Source organism: Silene latifolia, chromosome 5 (genome assembly GCF_048544455.1).
Source record: "Silene latifolia isolate original U9 population chromosome 5, ASM4854445v1, whole genome shotgun sequence".
In the NCBI taxonomy this organism is placed as follows: domain Eukaryota; kingdom Viridiplantae; phylum Streptophyta; class Magnoliopsida; order Caryophyllales; family Caryophyllaceae; genus Silene; species Silene latifolia.
In genome coordinates, this window is record NC_133530.1 from 3,526,967 (window position 1) to 3,546,719 (window position 19,753).

The 19,753-nt window shown below is 33.9% G+C and overlaps 2 long non-coding RNA genes across 2 annotated transcripts; both read left to right on the plus strand.

The window, feature by feature from the left end:
• The first annotated feature begins 5,289 nt into the window (after positions 1-5,289).
• LOC141655802 (uncharacterized) lies at positions 5,290-5,802 on the plus strand. The gene is made up of 2 exons (XR_012548188.1): positions 5,290-5,425; positions 5,597-5,802. It is a non-coding gene; the product is annotated as an uncharacterized LOC141655802 (long non-coding RNA).
• Positions 5,803-15,073: 9,271 nt separating this feature from the next.
• On the plus strand, positions 15,074-15,810 carry LOC141655803 (uncharacterized). The gene is made up of 2 exons (XR_012548189.1): positions 15,074-15,210; positions 15,567-15,810. It is a non-coding gene; the product is annotated as an uncharacterized LOC141655803 (long non-coding RNA).
• The last annotated feature ends 3,943 nt before the right edge of the window (positions 15,811-19,753 follow it).

Consider the following 19,753-nt stretch of genomic DNA (forward strand, 5'->3'; position numbering starts at 1 on the left):
ATTCCGACGGTCCAACATCCTCGGTGTTCCCTTCCATCAAAGTCCGATAAGCCGAACAAACCGTGTACACACCATCCTTCTCAAGGGTCCAGCTCCACGTATCTTCCACATTCCTCCCAGCAACCAGCCGTATATTAAAGACCTGCTCATGTTCAAAAGGTAAGAGAATAGACCGTACCTTCGTCGTATCCCAACCTTTTCCATCCAAACGAAACAATTCGGTCACCGTCATATTCTCATACCCCATCATAGTAGGCGAAAGGACGCGCCTCGAACTAGTACCTTTCAACCAAGGATCCCCCCATACCTTTGTTCCCTGTCCATTCCCAATTCTCCTCACTGCTCCTTTACTAATCACACTTCTAGCTTCCCATATACATTTTCCAATATTTATAAACTTGGTGCTTATTTTAGAACTTGGTTTTTAAAAATAAGAACCAACTTTTAAATGCAATAGAAGAACTTTTAAAATAAAGTTATTGATAATAAACTCAATGCTAAGAAGTAAGAACTACTATTGCTATTGTTCTAAGTGTATATAACCCTTTTGTACGAGTTTAGAATATAGTACTCCGTAACTTTTTTCTAGACCAAATATTTCGTAAAGATGTGCATTTGAGAAAAAAAAAACTGTTTTTTTAACTTGTAATTGCGAATTATGTCGGTCAAACTTTTTTAATCGGATAAACTTTAACCAATTATAACACCCAATTAGGAGTTCAGAAAAGCGGTGAATATTTTTCTCCAAGATCTCGACAAGATGAGCAATTTGGGAAAAAAACCATAAAAAAACCATTTTTAGCATTGGTGTTGGTACTGAACACATCACATTATCACCTCATCTCACGTAATTAATTAGATGCTTCCATGTATGGCTCTTCAATCTAAACGACACTAAGATAAGCTTAGAAAATGGCACGTCTTAACTCTTAATGGACGCAATTACAGATGAAATTAAATATTTAATAATTACGTGAAACGGACTCATACGATGAAACGGTCTTATTCAATTTATTTATTAACAATAACTGAATTTTTTTTCTTATACGTGAAACTGTCTTACCCTATAATTCATGCTTCGAAGCTGTCACTTTCTTGATGAGCTTTTCTCACCTTTTCAAATTTGTTGATTCAATTTCAATGCTAAATAAATTGACGACGTTGATGTTAATTGATTCGCAATCTTCTTTTGTTGGGAGATCACATATTTTAAGACAAATCTCATTATAGACGGCACATATTCGTCTATATAATTAAAGACGGACAAAATACAATACCACATTTCTAATAGGACAAATAATAAATGGGGTGATGGGGGCCAAAAATATCACCACTTTCAAGCTATTTGACCCGTCTTTAGCTATAGACAGATATATCCATCTATAGCAAGATTAGCTAATATTTTAATGGGTCAACAGTTCCACTACATAGTTTATTTTCACGTGATATGGTTGGTAACTTTGGACTAATAATTCAGCTCATCTCAATTATCATGGTTATCATCTCAATTATTGGGTAGGACATATTTTCATTTAAGACGGGTATATTTTTAATAAACTTAAGACGAGTTAGGTATTCCTATACGTATATAAATTGAATAAAACAAAAACAAAATATATTGGACAAAAAACAAAAGATTTATCATATATTCATATATACTATTTAACCCGTTTTTATAAAAACGTATTGTGAAACACAGTTAATCTTGCTAAAGACGGGTCGGAGCAAGTGACGGATAATGTCACTCACAAAACGGATAGGGAGGACAAGGTGGGGGCACCCCATGTGCTTCCCTCTCTCCTCTATTTGGGTCATTTGTGAGAGAAAATGGTATCTGTCACTCCGAAGTGACGGATACGTGCCGTCTTCAATGAGATTTTGTGAAACATTTGTTTGATAAAGTATTTATCAATATGATGGGTGGGAGTAGGAATGAATATGGAGAATTGTTTAGTCAAATAGGGTACTTTGTGTTTTTATATATCAGTCCGTCTTGCTTAAAACCGCCTTATTTCAGATCGTAATAAGACCTCTCACAAGTGAGAAGCACATGGGTGGTGGGACACCCCCATGTGCTTTCCCACTCACACCCTAAATGGGTTTTTTGTGAGAGGAAATGGTATCCGTCTGACCATTTCAGACGGATATGACGGTCTGAAATAAGAATTTGTGTTTATATATATCATTTTCACTTTTCGAAATACTTTTTTTTTTTTCAGTATCTCTTAAAATATAAATCAAAATATCATGAAATGTATACTTATATAAAAGTTTTTTTTTAAAAGGAATTTAGTGATATAATTTTTGGATTACTATATATATATACTCCCTCCCAGTCGCTATAATGTTCCCTCTTTCCCAAAACGGATTATTCAAGTAATGTAGTAATGTTTCCCTTTCTATTTTTAGAAACTTTTACTCTTATTTTATTCATTTCTCTCTCCTATCACCAAACCCCACACAACTCTTTTACTCCTATTTTATTACTTTCTTTTATGTTTTGGCCCCACAATTCTTTATTTAACTACTAATAATTCATCCCTCTCTCCTACCACCAACCCCACACAACTCTTTTACTAATATTTTAATACTTTATCTTAAGTATCGTGCCCATATCAAAGGGGAACATTATAACGACTGGGAGAGAGTATATAAAAACGAAGAGAGTAGTTAGCAAATAATTGTAAATATACTACTAATCTATGATTATCCATGACGTTTGGATCCTGATAATTATTAGAGGCTTTATTGAGGAAAATTATAAAGAAATGTACTCCGTAAAAAGTAGTATTGGTGATGTGTGCGTGTCGGTTAATTTATATTTACAACTCTTTTATTAAACTATTTTATCACAAATTCTCATTTGTGACGGACAAATCCGTCACAAGCTTATGACGGGTTAAATAAAATCCACTTAGGTAGATAAAGACAAGGCATTTGTGATTCCCTAAGCACTATTGTTTTTGTCTTATCTACCCAAGTGAGTGATACTTGACCCGTCAGAAGCTTATAACTGTATCCGTCACAAGAAAGACTTATTGTTGTTTTATACCACACACAAATTTTCATTGTTTTTTTCACTACATCAACAGTGAGGATATTCCGTCCCACTTTTGTGTCTCATTGTTTGTGTCACATCACTTACACTTCGACACATTACTTGTGGCAAAATAAAATATTAGAAGCTAAATAAAATATTGCAATAAATATATAAATTTGTTGATGTATTAGAAGCTACAATTGGTCTCCCTTGTGACGGGTCACCATTTGTGGCGGATATTTTGTGAGTTAAAATGGTAACAAAATGGGTTAGTGGAGAAAGGGGACCACATGAATAGTGTTGCAGAGAGAGAAAAAGTGGGTACTTTGTGAGGTAAAATGGTATCCGTCACTCTGGAGTGACGGATAGTGTTGGTCACAAATGAGATTTTGTGTAGAAGCTAAATGGTGTGACACACACTATGAAACACTAAAAGGAACAGAGGATCCTTGCTGCCACTACATAATACTCCCTCTTATTCCGAATAAGTGTCCCATTTGGACAATGACACGAAAATTAAGGAATATAGTTAAAATAATGAAAATTATTATATAGAGGTAAGAATATAGGAGTTAAATAATGAAAAGTATTGAATATGATGGGTTATGGGTGGTAAATAAAAAAAAAAAAAGAGCAAAGGGTAGGAAAGTAAAAAAAAATTGTTCAAATATGGCAAATGAGACAGTTATGTGAACTGACGGAAATGGCAAATGAGACACTTATTTAGAACAATTGGTCTCCCTTGTGACGGGTTACCATTTGTGGCGGATATTTTGTGAGATAAAATGGTAACAAAATGGGTTAGTGGAGAAAGGGGACCACATAAATAGTGTTGCAGAGAGAGAAAAAGTGGGTACTTTGTGAGGTAAAATGGTATCCGTCATTCAAGAGTGATGGATATGTGCCGTCACAAACAAGAATTTGTGTATTTAGAATAGGAGGGGTAGTTATTTTCACGTGATAGGGTAACTGTGGACTAATAATTCAACTCATCTCAATTACACAAAATCTCATTTAGAAGAACATTATTCGTCTAAAGTTATAGACGGGTCAAATATATCACCAGTTTCATAATAAGACAAATAATAAGTGGAATGATGGGGAATGTCTAATTATAAAGTGGTGACATATTTAACCCGTCTACATATTTAGATGGATATTACCCGTCTACAATGATTATCTCAATTATCATGTCTATATAATTATTGGCTTGGACAAATTTTTATTTAAGACATTCGTATTAAATTTAATACGGGTTAAGTATTCTCATGCAGGCTGAATAAGATAAAAATAAACAAAATATATTGGGCAAAAAACAAAAGATTTATCATATAGTATAATCATATACATTCATTTGATAAAGTTATTTATTAATATGACGAGTTGGAGTGGGAATGATTGAATGAATATGGAGAATTGTTTAGTCAAATAGGTACTGACTCTATCTCTATATATGAATATTTTATTCTCTTTTCAATATCTCTTAAAATATGAGCAAAAGATATTATAAAATATATACTTATATAAAAGTTTTTTATAAGTAATTTAATGATATAATTTTTGAATTACTATATATATTAACGGAGAGAGTAGTTAGCAAATAATTGGAAATATACTACTAGTCTATAATTGTCATTGACGTTTGGATTGTCGATAATTATTACATGTTTTATATAGGAAAATTATAAAGAAATGTAAATGTAGTATTGGTGGTTTGTTCGTGTCGGTTAATTTATACTGATCATTGTTTTTTAAAATTAAATAAATAACGATAATTTTTTTATAGGACTGTCTTATACCATAAAACTGTTCAATAGAAGAATAACCCAAATTTAATATTTTGGTTTATTTATATTTTAACTTTATTTTGATAACCCGTTATCTTATGATGAATATTGACATATTTAAATTTACAATTTGACTTTAATTTAACCATAACTTATTCTCATTTCCCATTCAAATCCGTCTTTTAATCAATTTCTTTCAGTCTTTCGACATCTCATTCCTCGTATATAGGTATCCGACATATTTAGGCGCGTTCGACAAGTATCGGTGTCCAACACAGTATCCCACACAGGACGACTGGATAGGAGGAGGGTTCATACTACCTTGGTTATAACTACGAATGGATTTGAATAAATTAAAAGCTAAAATATAATAAACAATTAAAATAATTAAATAAACTGTTGATGAACATTGCATTTCGAACCTTGTATAAATAGTGAGAAATAAGCATAGCATTATCATTCATAGCAGTTTATATTACAAAACAAATCACTCATTCATTTACTCCATATATTATTGTTTGTGAAAATGGATGTTATTTCCACAACTCTCCATTCTTTGAACCCAAGTGATCACACGTTTGCCTGGCCACCTTGTCAGGTATATATAGACTATATATTGTACTTCTTATTTACGTTTGATTATAATACTTCTCGTTCAAAAAAAATAAAATAATAAATAAATAATTGAGACGTAGGGAATAATATTTATAACTTATAAATATATACAGATTAAGCTGTACTAATACTAGAGTTGTTTGTCGACGTGCAGGGGGCGAGGGACGGTGATGATGCTTCTGCCCCGGTGTAAGCATGCATTCCGTTTCGGGCTTAAGATCATAATCTAAGCGTTTGTGTGTGGGTGTTTTTTTTTTCATTCATGTTTTTCCGTTTGTAAGATGTACGGCACCGTCCTCCTCTTATGTTATGAGGAGCAAGTAATCTACATAAATAAGATGGGGTAACCATCCAACTTAATGTTTGGTCTAGTATTGTTTATCTTTTTTACGGAGTATATCTTAAGTTTAAGACAGGTTAAATATGTCCATGTTAAGTGATAAATAAGATAAAAGCTGAATACATAGGAAAAAAATAAAAAAAATTGTCCTATAAATCCACGTGGGAAGATATTTAACCCGTTTTAATATTAATACGAACTTATTATAATAGACTCTTTTACATTTAAAACAACGGCAACCATTATACCGAAGATGTCTTAGTCTAGTGGTTAAGACGGAGGTATTGTGGACAATAGGTCCCAGGTTCGAATCCCCCCTCCCCTCTATTGTAATGCGACTAAGTGCGCGCTTCGATTGACCAAAAAAAAAAAAAAAAAAAAAAAAAAACAACGGCAACCATTATTATTAATTTGTAATTAGATTTCATGATCGTGCGTTGCACATATACTAAAATAACTTGTAACAATATTGTGGCGCACTGATACATAATTGCATATTGTAGAGTTGTAATTAACTAATTAATAAGTAGTAGATGTTTCGATTAAGGAGGGTATTCATGCACCAATTAACGACCTAAATTAACTAAAGTACCGATCTGTATGTGTTTGAGCATATCACATCGGAGATGAATATGACGGTTGGCGTGAAGCGAGATTAACTTGAAGGATCCGATCACTAACATGCATAATGAACGTAGTTTCCATTTTTGCCCTTAGCTAAATTATTTGACTAATCTTAAAAAAATATTAAAATATCATTAAATTTACAAAATTACCCTCGATACTCAAAATCGATACTACCGGATGACGCCATCTCATTTTTCATTAAGTTGCCTCTTAATTAGATGTTTGCATGCATGATCTTCAATCAAGACGACAGTAAGATGAGCTTACAAAATGGCATGTATGTATCATTGCATGCAATTACATAATACAGACTATGGGTCTTTGTTTTTCCTTTCTGTTTTTCCGTTTGTAAGATGTATTCATTGTATTGTACTGTTATAAGGAGCAAGTACCATACATAAATAATAATGTCCAAATATGTTACCAACTTGGTCCTGACCTGACCGGATGATCATAGCTTATTTGATGGTTCATGGCCGGTCCACTTATTTACGTTAATTTGTTCTTTCGTTTGGTCCTGGACAAAATCAAATGGACCGTAAGTCGACCAAATTAATGAACAAAGTCTTTAAATTTGTACGACCTTTATATGATATGACCCGTATTCTGACCTGACCAGTGATCTGACCCGTCCAACCTGTTTAACTGGTAAAAGTTTTCATATAAATGTAAATTGGTTCAATTCATTTTAAAAAAGTGACCTATATATATCCAAACTTGTGCCACTTACATCTCTAGCGGATATCACTCCATCTAATAAGTCTCCTTTAAAATGGTCATCTGTCATAACTTTAAAAGGAGTTGATTATCATCCCACTTGTACATAGGCAAATATGTTAATTTTCCCTATGTATTGTACTTTTGTTAACTAACACAACAATTGGAAATATGTATCGACACTTACAAAACCTGTCTAGTTGTTTAAAAATATTTTTAAAGTTTGGCCTCAACCAAAAAGATGAGTTATTTTGAGCTTTTACTTTAACAGATGAAGTTAAAAAAGGTGGGCTACTTACTGTCAATTTACAGCTTATTACTCATCTTGTTGTAAGATCCAGAAAAAGGCCCAATTAAGAAGTTACTCTATCTTTTAGGCAGGTAAATTAAAGGCTGATTTGCATATTACTACCCATTATAGTTAAGATTTTTCAAAATACTACATATTATAATGTTTTCTTCAAAATACTACCTATATAATTACAACACTTCTCAAATTGATACCTAATAACCTAGATTAGGTCTTAATTAACCATTATAAGATGATTTTCATTAATTTCTCTTCTATTAATTCAATTCTAAATATTCTACCCCATTATACCCTTATTAATAATCCTGCCCCTTATTAGAGCAACTCCAATGGATAGCTACAATCCCTTGTAGCTTGGATTTCCGTCTCATCATTTCAAGCAACCTTGTTTTCCGGCTACAAAGTCGTTTAGTGGTAAACTACAATACCATGTAGCTTGTATGGGTCACACAAATTAAATTATTATTTTAACTTTAATTTTATTCAATTTTTACACTATTATTCAAAGCATTCAATTTCAAGCATGTAGCTTGTGCAAGCTACATTAGCTTTCAAGCATACATTACTTTTTCTTCCCCAATGGTTATGTTGTAGCTAGGTAATTTATGTAAATTACAAGCAGGTGCAAAAATTGTACCATTGGAGTTGCTCTTACAATCTTTCCTTTTTCATAATATTCATCTACCCACCACCACTATCAACATCCACCCACCACACCCCAACATCTACCCTTGTTAGAATGTGCAGCGTGGCTAATTAGGGGTGATAACGATCGCATGGTTAGGTGGTAGAGGTATTGGTGGTGATCTAATTAACATGGTGGGACTTTGGTGATGGTGGTGAGTTTAAGTGGGTAAAGATGGGCAAAATGGACAATATCCTACATTAATTTCAGAGGTTTTGATGATTTAACCTCAATTATGACCTAGTTTAGCTTATTTGGTAGTATTTTGAAAAATGAAGTATATTATGTAGTATTTTGAAAATTACTAACTATAGTAGGTAGTAGTTTGCCATTTAGATGTTTTTATCCTCCTCGTAGTAATAATAAATAAAGGGAAAGTTTGGCCAAATTTTGTCCCGTCACGATCTTACTATCAAGTCTGAGTCTTATACTCTTATGAACTCTATTAAGTTTATTTCACCGTTTCTCGAATCTATCTTCTCATGCCTATTGTAACGAGCCGCTAAAACACCTCACATTCCCTAAAAATTGCGTGCATGGTCCGATTACTTTGAGCCCTTAGATTTTATGTTTCTACTTATGTATTTTCTTTTCTGTTTTTTAAGTCATGTCGTACTCCAAGATTACTTCCTGCGTGTCGAATCTTGGAGCTAGCTTTTTAGTTTAAGATGCGTTTTTAGGCGTTTATAAAACGTATCGTTATTCTGCACATTCAATGTTTCCTGCTACCTGGTATGTAAAATCAAATTTCCCTCTTTGGGGAGTACTAGTCATTGCAGTCAATGAATCTGCTTCCAACCCAATTGCCTTCTTATTGCTTGTTGCTTTGCATTCTTATGAATGACTCATGCCTTCATCACTTACTAACAAGCATGTGTGTGTCAACCGTTGATGATCGAGACTAGGATCCCGATACACGCAAACCGAGACCGATTACGAATGCACTAGTGCTTGACGCTCTTGCTAGTATTCTTGTCGTGAGTTTAGACAAAGGTGCGCTCCACGACCCAACTCAAAGTTCGGACCGTGACACCTATGCACCAAACTTATATATAAACCAGTGGCCTTTTATCACCAGCCTTTTTTGCGTTAAAAGACAATACATCACCAGCCTTTGCGGTAAACGTGCATTACATACATTAAGTTGATCTTACCGATGACCGTCCTATAAAAGAGGTGTTGATTCAAGATATTAAAAACCGGACCAAACTGGAGTGTGCAATTTGGTCCGGACTAGACTGGAGTCACTGGACCATAGTTTACTTGGTCTGATCCACGCATTATTGGCCCAGATCGGATGGCCCAGTCCATTGTCCAACATTTTACGTGTTTGATTTTCGGTTCACAAAATTTGGTTCGGTTCGATCTGATTTGATCTGGACTCGTGAAACACCTCTAGACTTGTACTTCGTATAGAACAACGTAAATTGTCGAGACTAAAAAACCGTTACGTGTTTTCTCCTTCCTAATTTGATTTGATTTAGACATTTTTTTCAATTCCCCATTTTCATATCTTTTTACCAGATGCGCGCTCATAAATCTCCGCTAAATTATTTACGCTTTCATTCTCGTGAAGATCATTTATAAGGAGGAAGACATGACATGAAGAGTGGTTGAACCTTGCCCCATCTAATTAAGTTCAAATCAGGATAATTTATGTTTTCCAGCTTGCTACCTATACAATTAAACATGTCACTGACAATGGAGAATGGAACTGTCATTCACTCGATTTTGATCGATCAAATCCGATCCATTGTCATTCTTAACCTATTTAGTTTAGTCAAATTAGGCTATTCATGTTCTCCAGCTTGCTAAAAAACCGTTACCATTAACTGGAATACTCACAATACCATTAACTGGAATACTCACAATACCATTGTGGTTACATTTAACAATAAAATAGTCACATATTATCAGTCTGAAGCCGTTTGAAGCTTCAGACGAAAAGTGGTAGTCTCAAAAAATTTGCCCTTCAAATTTGTTGATTCAATTTCAATGCTAAATAAATTGACGACGTTGATGTTAATTGATTCGCAATCTTCTTTTGTTGGGAGATCACATATTTTAATCACAAAATTGGTCAACAGTGCCACTACATAGTTTATTTTCACGTGATATGGTTGGTAACTTTGGACTAATAATTCAGCTCATCTCAATTATCATGGTTATCATCTCAATTATTGAGTAGGACAGATTTTCATTTAAGACGGGTATATTCTTATTAAACTTAAGACGAGTTAAGTATTCCTATATATAAATTGAATAAAACAAAAACAAAATATATTGTGCAAAAAACAAAAGATTTATCATATATACTATTTAACTTCTTTTATTATTAAAACGGATAGACATTCGTTTGATAAAGTATTTATCAATATGATGGGTGGGAGTAGGAATGAATATGGAGAATTGTTTAGTCAAATAGGGTAATTTGTGTTTTTATATATATGTCATTTTTACTTTTCGAAATACTTCTTTCGTTTGTCAGTATCTCTTAAAATATAAGTCAAAATATCATGAAATGTATACTTATATAAACGTTTTTTTTAAAAGAAATTTAGTGATATAATTTTTGGATTACTATATATATAAACGGAGAGAGTAGTTAGCAAATAATCATATATCATATATTATATTAAAGCAGAAACCGCCTACCTCTTTGATTGACACGTGGCATAGCCATGAGAAAGGCTTTTTATTAAAATATTATTATTTATTAATTAATTGTTTTAAAGAATCATTTAAGAAATTCAACCGTTGACTTTGTCTATTTAAGGTTAGTAAATTATTTTACCATCTTTTCTTATCTTTTTGATAAATTATTTTACGGAGTAGTTCTACGAGGAAGTTAGCATGGTCATAAGCTGGTAGCATGCGATTATATCTTAATTTAAAATGTCAATCAATAAAGTTTAAATGTAAATGTAAATTTTATTAACTTCCATAATTATAATTATAATTATAACTTATAATTATAGCATACTTGAATGACAATTACATAAACGGAAAGTTTGCATTAAATTTTGGCATCTTATTTTCATATCCTTGATTTGCCGTATATATTTATGCATCATTAGAAAAGTTTTAACACTAATGTCTTCGTCAATATCTCTTAAAATCACGTCAATATTGATTCCAAATTTAGGCGTGATTCTAGCAATTAAAAAGATACCGAAGCATTCATTTCCTATTTGAAATCAGGATTAAGTTGCTGAGATTTGCTAAAGTAAGCTCTTATATTTAGCAAATATAGGAAATACCTACTCCTCCGTATATTTGAAATGATCTTCTGGTATTTTCAGACTTTTATTACTACTAATGTGAATGTCGAGTCCTAATAATAACGGTGATTATGTGATTACGGAAGTCGGTCCTTAAGGCAAGGAGGAATTCGGCACACTCAAATCAAATAAGATGAAAAGAATGGTAAGATATTGATCTTGGTGTTGGAGTGGTAATATATACATTTTAATCTCTAATTGTTTCATCTTATTTCTTCGTCATTGTAGTTTTATATGGTATGCGTAGAGTAAAAATTGAATGTGGATAAATGATGATTTTTATTGTTTAATAGTGTTACGTGTTACTACTATAACTATTTGGTTTGCAATGATTGTCATGTATTTCTTTGTCTAATCATTTGTTTAATTTTTTATTGAAGGTATCTTTTTCAAAGTCGACCAAATGACGACTCAGATGACCGAGGGAGTATGTGAAAGAGTGAAATAGAGTTTAATTATAGAGACAATTTGTATACTCCTGCTTTGATTTTGCCTAAAGAAAAATTTCAATGTACTTCGAATTATAGCTCTAATACGTATTTTTGTCTTTTTCAGCTATTAACGAGTCACCTTTGTTTTCTAAGTAGTATAAAGCGAACAATGTCGCATGTCAAAAACAATTATACTACATAAATGTAAAATACGTTGCGTCACAAAATCTTCGTAATAAATGGCAAAAATCTCGAGTGCAGTTAAAACAAGAACAAAAAACCCACGCGATATTATTGAGGTTTGATATTTGGCACGAAATACCCAATATAATTATCTGAAAAATTTTAAGAGACCATAACTCCTGTTTAAGAGTTCAAAAATAACGATTTTTTTCTTTCAAATCGCCAATTACAAATAAGCGTCGTGCCAATTACAAAACAAACGTACTATGTATCATAAAAATGTTAAAATGTAATCCTACAACTGAAAATCGTCTTGGGTAACTCCTCACCAAATAATAAAAATGTAAATATTCTTTTAAGTTAGAAGAAGTACTTCGTGTCGTATATCACATATATTATATTATAGCTGAAATCGGTAATTTATAGAGTGTCAAGTATCATAAGCATGAGAAATTGACTATTTATAAATTTATTTAATATTTTTTTTTGAAAGGATAAATTTATTTAATATTAATCATAATCATATTATTAATTGTAATATTTAACAACTAATCTTTATTTTCATACAAGCCAATGTCTCATTGTCAAAATCGCATCTAAACTACTATAACGAGTAAGGTTGCTACTACTTAAATTTTTTTGATTCTTTCTCTAAATTAAAGTGCGTCATTTAACGAAAGAAGTTCAAAAAAATATTTTATTACCTTGAAACAATCTTACTTTATTCTGATGTTGGTTTAGAAAAAACCTAAAAAAAAAAGGAAATAAATATAAATTTGCTAAAATTAATCATATCAAGTAATTCCATAATATACATCAGAGCATGAGAAATAGATAATTCTTCATAAAAAATTATCATAAAATCAATTTAAATACTTGATATTATTTTCAATTTTTATAAATTGGAATAACTTTAAAAAAATATCTAATAACTAATGCATAACATTATGACATTGGAAGGTAATCGTAAATTAGGTGTTAACAAAAAAATATTTTATTTTAATTTTATTGTTCAATCTCCCATTTTAAATTATCTCAAATTAATTGTGTTGCATGAGAAAGTGTTTTACAATGTTGAGAGACAAGTGTTAACATGACTCAGTAAACAAAAAAAGAAATTTTAAAAAAATTAGTATTTGGCGACTTTAAAGACAAATGAATGGGTGGTGTTGATGGTGGGAAGTCGTGATAGTGGAAGGGTAGCGATCTCGCTATGGGTGGGTAATGATGGGATAGAGGAGTCGAATAAGTTTACGAGAAAGGTTAAGAGTCACACATGGGATGAGGCCGGGATAGTGGTTATGTTTGAGGCTACGATGGGGGACGTAGGGAATGGTGGTGGAGGGTTGCAAGGGGACGGTTAGTTGTAGGGGGCTGATGAGATAAGGGTTGAGAGAGACGTCGTTGGTCATCACTGCGGTGGAGAATATACTGGTAGGTCTTGAGGTAGTCGGTAATGATAGTGAACGCTGCTTACAGATGTCGAGGCAAAGAGAGGTAATATGATAAAAAAAAATATATAACAATGTATATTGCGTAAATAAATTGGTTATGAAATCTATGATTATTTTATATCTACTTTTCATATTTCATCTCTTAGAAGTATAAGAAGTCGAGAAAAAAAAGTGGAATTTATCAAAAGTGTATGGGTAGACAAAGTAACATTTTCTAATATTTATTAATTTACTAAATCCAAAAAATATGTAAGTTTTTTACTTTTAATAATATTTTTTGTTGCCACCCGTGCAGTGCACGGGTTCAAAAACTAGTTGTAAATATACTACTCCACTAATCTATGATTATCCATGACGTTTGGATTGTGGATAATTATTAGAGGCTTTATTGAGGAAAATTATAAAGAAATGTAAAAGTAGTATTGGTGATGTGTGTGTGTCGGTTTGTTTGTGTCGGTTAATTTATATTGATCATTGTTTTTTAAAATTAAATAAATAACGATAATTTTTTTATAGGACTGTCTTATACCATAAAACTGTTCAATAGAAGAATAACCCAAATTTAATATTTTGGTTTATTTATATTTTAACTTTATTTTGATAACCCGTTATCTTATGATGAATATTGACATATTTAAATTTACAATTTGACTTTAACTATAACTTATTCTCATTTCCCACTCAAATCCGTCTTTTAATCAATTTCTTTCAGTCTTTCGACATCTCATTCCTTGTATATAGGTATCCGACATATTTAGGCGCGTTCGACGAGTATCGGTGTCCAATACAGTGTCCGACACAGGACGACTGGTTAGGAGGAGTGTTCCTGATTATAACTACGAATGGATTTGAATAAATTAAAAGCTAAAATATAATAAAAGCTAAAATATAATAAATAATGGATTTGAATAAATTTAGCTACTCGGCTAATTGACCTTAATGCATAATTTTTATAAATTACAAGTGAAATTTATTCTTTATAACACAAGTATTACATTTATAATTTAAAATTATTTTATAAAAGTAAAGATATTTTATTGTTTTATTTAAAAACTTTGTTTATAAATATAATTGACTTCAAAAAGAGATAGCTAATAAATATAGAATTTGGTTATCTGAAATATATATATTTTTTATCAGAACAAAATTTAAAACCGCATACTCGTGCAACTTTATTATTGTCATTAGAGTCATCATTATAATTATGTTCATTTTATCATGTTTCACTAATTAACAACTTTATTATTGATGTATTTTGGATACTCTCGAATCTCGATAAATACTTTAGTTAAAGAGCTATCACTATTAACACATCTTACTACAACAATCTAAACGACAAACCCGTGCAATTTGCATACAATGCATGCATGCTCTTCCATCACATTATCAGTAGGTTTTCTATCACATTATCCCGCTGTCTCTTAATTAGATGCAATGCATGCATGCTCTTCCATCTAGACGACAGTACACTAGCTAAGATGCGCTTAGGAAATGGCACGTATCTTTGCATGCAATTAAAATATAATTAATTAATTAAATTGTTGATGAACACAGCACTTCAAATCTTGTATAAATATAGTGAGAAATGAGCAAAGCATAGCAAAGCATAGCAATACACAAAAACAAATAAATTTGATATTACAAGTGAAATTACATTGTCTTGTGAAAATGGCTGCTTTTTCATCAACTCTCTATGCTTTGAACCCAAGTTTTAGCTTTTCTACTGCACCACCTTGTCAGGTATAGTATTATTTTACGTTTGATTAAAATACTAATTTTAAGACAGTATTGTTTTACATTTGACTAAAATAATTACCACAAAAAATAAAAATAAAAATAAAATGACAAATAAAGTATTGGGACTAAGAGATTAGTGTGTATTGTTTGACTATATAACGAGTAATTAATCAGTAGGTCTTATGAGATACTGTCTTTCACTAATTTAGTTAGAGGACATGATAGAGAGGAAGCAGAAATTCAGTGGGTCCCGCACCTTATCATGTGAGAAGTCTTTCAATAATGCTATTGAAAGACCGTCTCTCTCGAGTTTTTATAGTAATTAAATTGTGATACTAAGTCGGTTTGTTGACTTGCAGGAGACGAGGGATGGTGATCATGCTTATACCCCGGTGTAAGCATGCATTCGGTCCGCTGCGTATGGACGGTCATGGTGTGGTGGTTTTACTAGTTTTACTATGTTGTCTTAGCTTGTGTTTCAACTTTATGTTTGAAGTTATGAGTGTGTTTTTCTTTCCCTTTATGTTTTTCCGTTTGTAAGATGCAGTACAAGTAATAATGTACATAAATAATAAATAATATGGAGTAACCATCTTATGTGAAGAGAAGTATTCCTTTCGATAAGCATTTATTTATTTTTATATTTTTTGTGAGGAGTAATAATTTTTTTGGGGAAATATTTTAATCAAATTAAAACAAGGTATTATATTTAACCCAAAAATATGGAGGTGATCACAAATTCACGAACAAAATCCATCACTTTGATCTAGAGACGCGAGACAAGGGGTAAACGGGAAAGATGATCTATCACAAGTCTTAGCGTTAAACATGTACTGCGTATTACCTTAAGTTTATTTTGTCGATGATCGTTCTTTTAGGGGTATTCATTCAATGGTTGTAACCGAAGATCAGGCCGCACCGTGTAATTTGGTCTTGTTCACACACCACCTATTTATGTTAATTTGGTCTGGTTCCGGGCGAAACATAATGCACAGATTATTACAGACTGGCCGTGGACTAAACTTATATTATGAAACAGTCTTAAATTTGTACGACTATAAATATTTCTCCAAATCCGTTCACGCTATTTTATTTCGTATATTTCATTGCTTAAACAAACTAAATCTTAAATCCTTAATACTCCGTATAAATTAAATTGATTGTTGAAACAGTATAAATTAAATTGATTGTTGAAACAATATACTCGTACTAAACAATCAATAAGTCTTGCTTGTGACGGGTTATCCGTCACAAACAAGAGACGGGGCGAATAGTAGCGTTTTGTGTGGAAACGGGTTGAGAGTTGATGGGTGAGTGATGTGCAGTTGTTCATTGGGAATGACAACAATTATGAAAAAAATTATTAAATAATTCTCCCTTCCCAATACTAATTATTGTCCACATATTTTGAAAATCAACCCTAAGAGCATCCACATTGAAGAGGATAGACCATTGTTAAGTGATGTAAACGTGTATCTTATTGATCATTAGCCTTAACTCGGCTTATATAGAATACATAGACGATATGGGTTGGGCCTCATAATACAATACAATGATATATTCCTAATACCCCCCCTCAAGCTGGAGCATGAAGGTCGAGAATGCCCAGCTTGCGGAGAAGGGAAGAAAATTGGGGGACACCTAAAGCCTTCGTAAAGATGTCGGCCAACTGATCAGTAGTGGATACGTGCCCCGGACAAATCAGACCATCGGTAATCGCGTCTCGAATGAAGTGACAATCGATTTCGATATGTTTCGTGCGCTCATGAAAGACCGGATTGCGCGCCAAATCTAACGCGGATTTGCTATCGGAGAAAATAGGTATGGGTGTCACAAAGGACACGCCGAGAGTAGTGAGCAGGCCTTTAAGCCACTTTAATTCACAAACCAATTGAGCCATAGATCGATATTCTGCTTCAGCTGAGGAAAGTGAGACCGTCTGCTGTTTTTTGGTTTTCCATGATATAGGTGAGTCTCCAAGAGTCACAAACCAACCCGTAATGGATCGTCTAGAAGTAGGGCAGCCTCCCCAATCAGAGTCACACCACCCACGAAGAGATAATGTACTATCAGCCCGAAGTAAAATACCTTGGCCTGGACTTCCCTTTAGGTAACGAACAACCCGGTGAGCAGCCAACATATGTTCACGGCGTGGATCACTTAAGAAGCGGGATAAGATGTGCACAGCATAGGACAAATCGGGGCGTGTCACGGCTAGATAAACAAGGCGGCCAACGAGCCGTCGATAAGACTCGGCATCATCACAGGGAGGACCGGAAGCTAAGCCAAGGCGATGATTTTGCTCGATTGGCGTGGCCACGGGCTTAGATCCAAGAAGACCCGTTTCAGCAATAATATCAAGGGCATATTTTCTTTGACTAAGATAAATACCATCTTTGCTACGCGAGACTTCTAAGCCAAGAAAATATTTGAGTTTACCAAGGTCCTTCATATGGAAACACGAACCCAAGTAAGTTTTGAATTTTGCAATTTCAGCTGAGTCATTACCCGCAATGACGAGGTCATCAACATAAATGAGCACGAATAAACGCACCGAACCGCGGGAAAAGGAGAATAAAGAGTAGTCAGAGTAAGAGTGAACAAACCCAAAATTCTTCAACGCAGTGGTTAATTTAGCGAACCAGCATCGCGGTGCTTGACGGAGGCCATATAATGATTTCTTTAACCGACAAACTTTACCTTCCTTGCCTTTACTAAAACCCGGAGGTAACCGCATATAGACCTCTTCATCAAGATCACCATGTAAGAAGGCATTGTGTACATCCATCTGATGTAACTCCCAATTATTGACAGCGGCAACAGTTAAGAAAGCGCGGATAGTAACCATCTTGACCACGGGTGCAAAAGTCTCTCCATAATCCAAGCCTTCAACCTGATGATTGCCAAAAACAACAAGACGGGCTTTGAGGCGTTCAATGGTACCATCCGACTTATATTTTATCTTGTAAACCCATCGACAACCAAGAGCTTTTTTGTCTTTAGGAAGATCAGTGAGCTCCCATGTGTCATTACGTTCAAGGGCATCAATTTCGGCCTTCATAGCATTGCACCAGCCGGCATCGTGTATGGCGTCCTTAAATGAAGGCGGCTCAATTCCCGTTGTAAGGGCTGCAATAAAATGACGATGTTTCTCCGAGAAAGAATGACAATTAATATAGTTTGCTAAATCATAGGGCGTACCTGAAGACGACTCAGACGGATTGGATGAGCTGGTGGAGGAGGATGGATTGCGTGTTGTATCGAGCACATAACCTTGTAAACGAGAATTGGGAAATTTAATGCGGTGTCCCCGGCCAACTTGAGTATCGTGGGAAGGGCTGGTAGAAGCATTAGGACCGGCTGGGCCATGTGATGCAGCTGTGTCGGCTTCAGGAGCAGCAGTAACGGTCTCATTAGCCGCTGTACCAGCCGCTGGTGTAGCCGTATCAAACCCATTTGCAACCATGTCGTCGGAGCCATTGAAAGGTTCATCAGAAACAAGAGGAGAAGAGGGGTGGACAAGGTCCGTAGTTTGGGCAGTGAAGGGAAAAATAGCTTCATGAAAAATAACATCGCGAGAGACAAAATAGGACTTCGTCTCAATATCGAACAACTTCCACCCCTTCTTATCACTCGGATATCCAACAAAAATACATTTGCGACCCCGTTTTTCAAATTTATCCCCGTGAGTATTTTGGTTGTGAGCAAATGCTAAGCATCCAAAGACACGTAAGTTGGCATAGGACGGGCTAACACCATACAAACATTCATAGGGGGTCTTATTGTGAATTAAAGGTGAAGGAGTGCGATTGATGAGAAAAACCGAAGTAAGTATTGCTTCGCCCCAAAAGGATTTATTCAAATTGGCTTGAAATAACAGAGAACGAGCAACATTCAAAATGTGACGGTGTTTTCGCTCAACTCGCCCGTTTTGTTGTGGAGTTCCAACACAAGATTTTTGAAATTTAATGCCATGGGCGAAGAAATATCCAGCAAGACAATTGAATTCGGTCCCATTGTCACTTTGAACGACTTTAAGAGACTTAGAAAATTGAGTAGAAATCATACTAACAAAATTCAAGAACATGTCCGTCACCTCAGTTTTATCAAGCAATAAATAAACCCAAGTGGCACGAGAAAAATCGTCCACAATTGTCAAAAAATATTTCGCACCACAAGAAGACGGGATACGGTAAGGACCCCATAAATCACAATGGACTAAATCAAAAATGTTCAATGCACGCTGTTCATTATTATGAAAACTATTACGATGTTGCTTCGATAAATGACAAACATCACACACCCAGTCCTTATTAAATTTGAAATTGCTAGCAAAAGAAATAGTCTTGATGACTTGATCAGACGGATGCCCAAGACGACGGTGCCAAAGGTCACGAGATCCTAGAGCACTTACTTGATGAATACCCGCCGAAGGAGCACACGCACGAATCCAATACAATCCATCCCGCAGCTCACCAATCCCAATCGTCGTCTTCAAAGAACGGTCCTGTATCAAACATGAACGCTTAGCAAACTCAAAAATTAA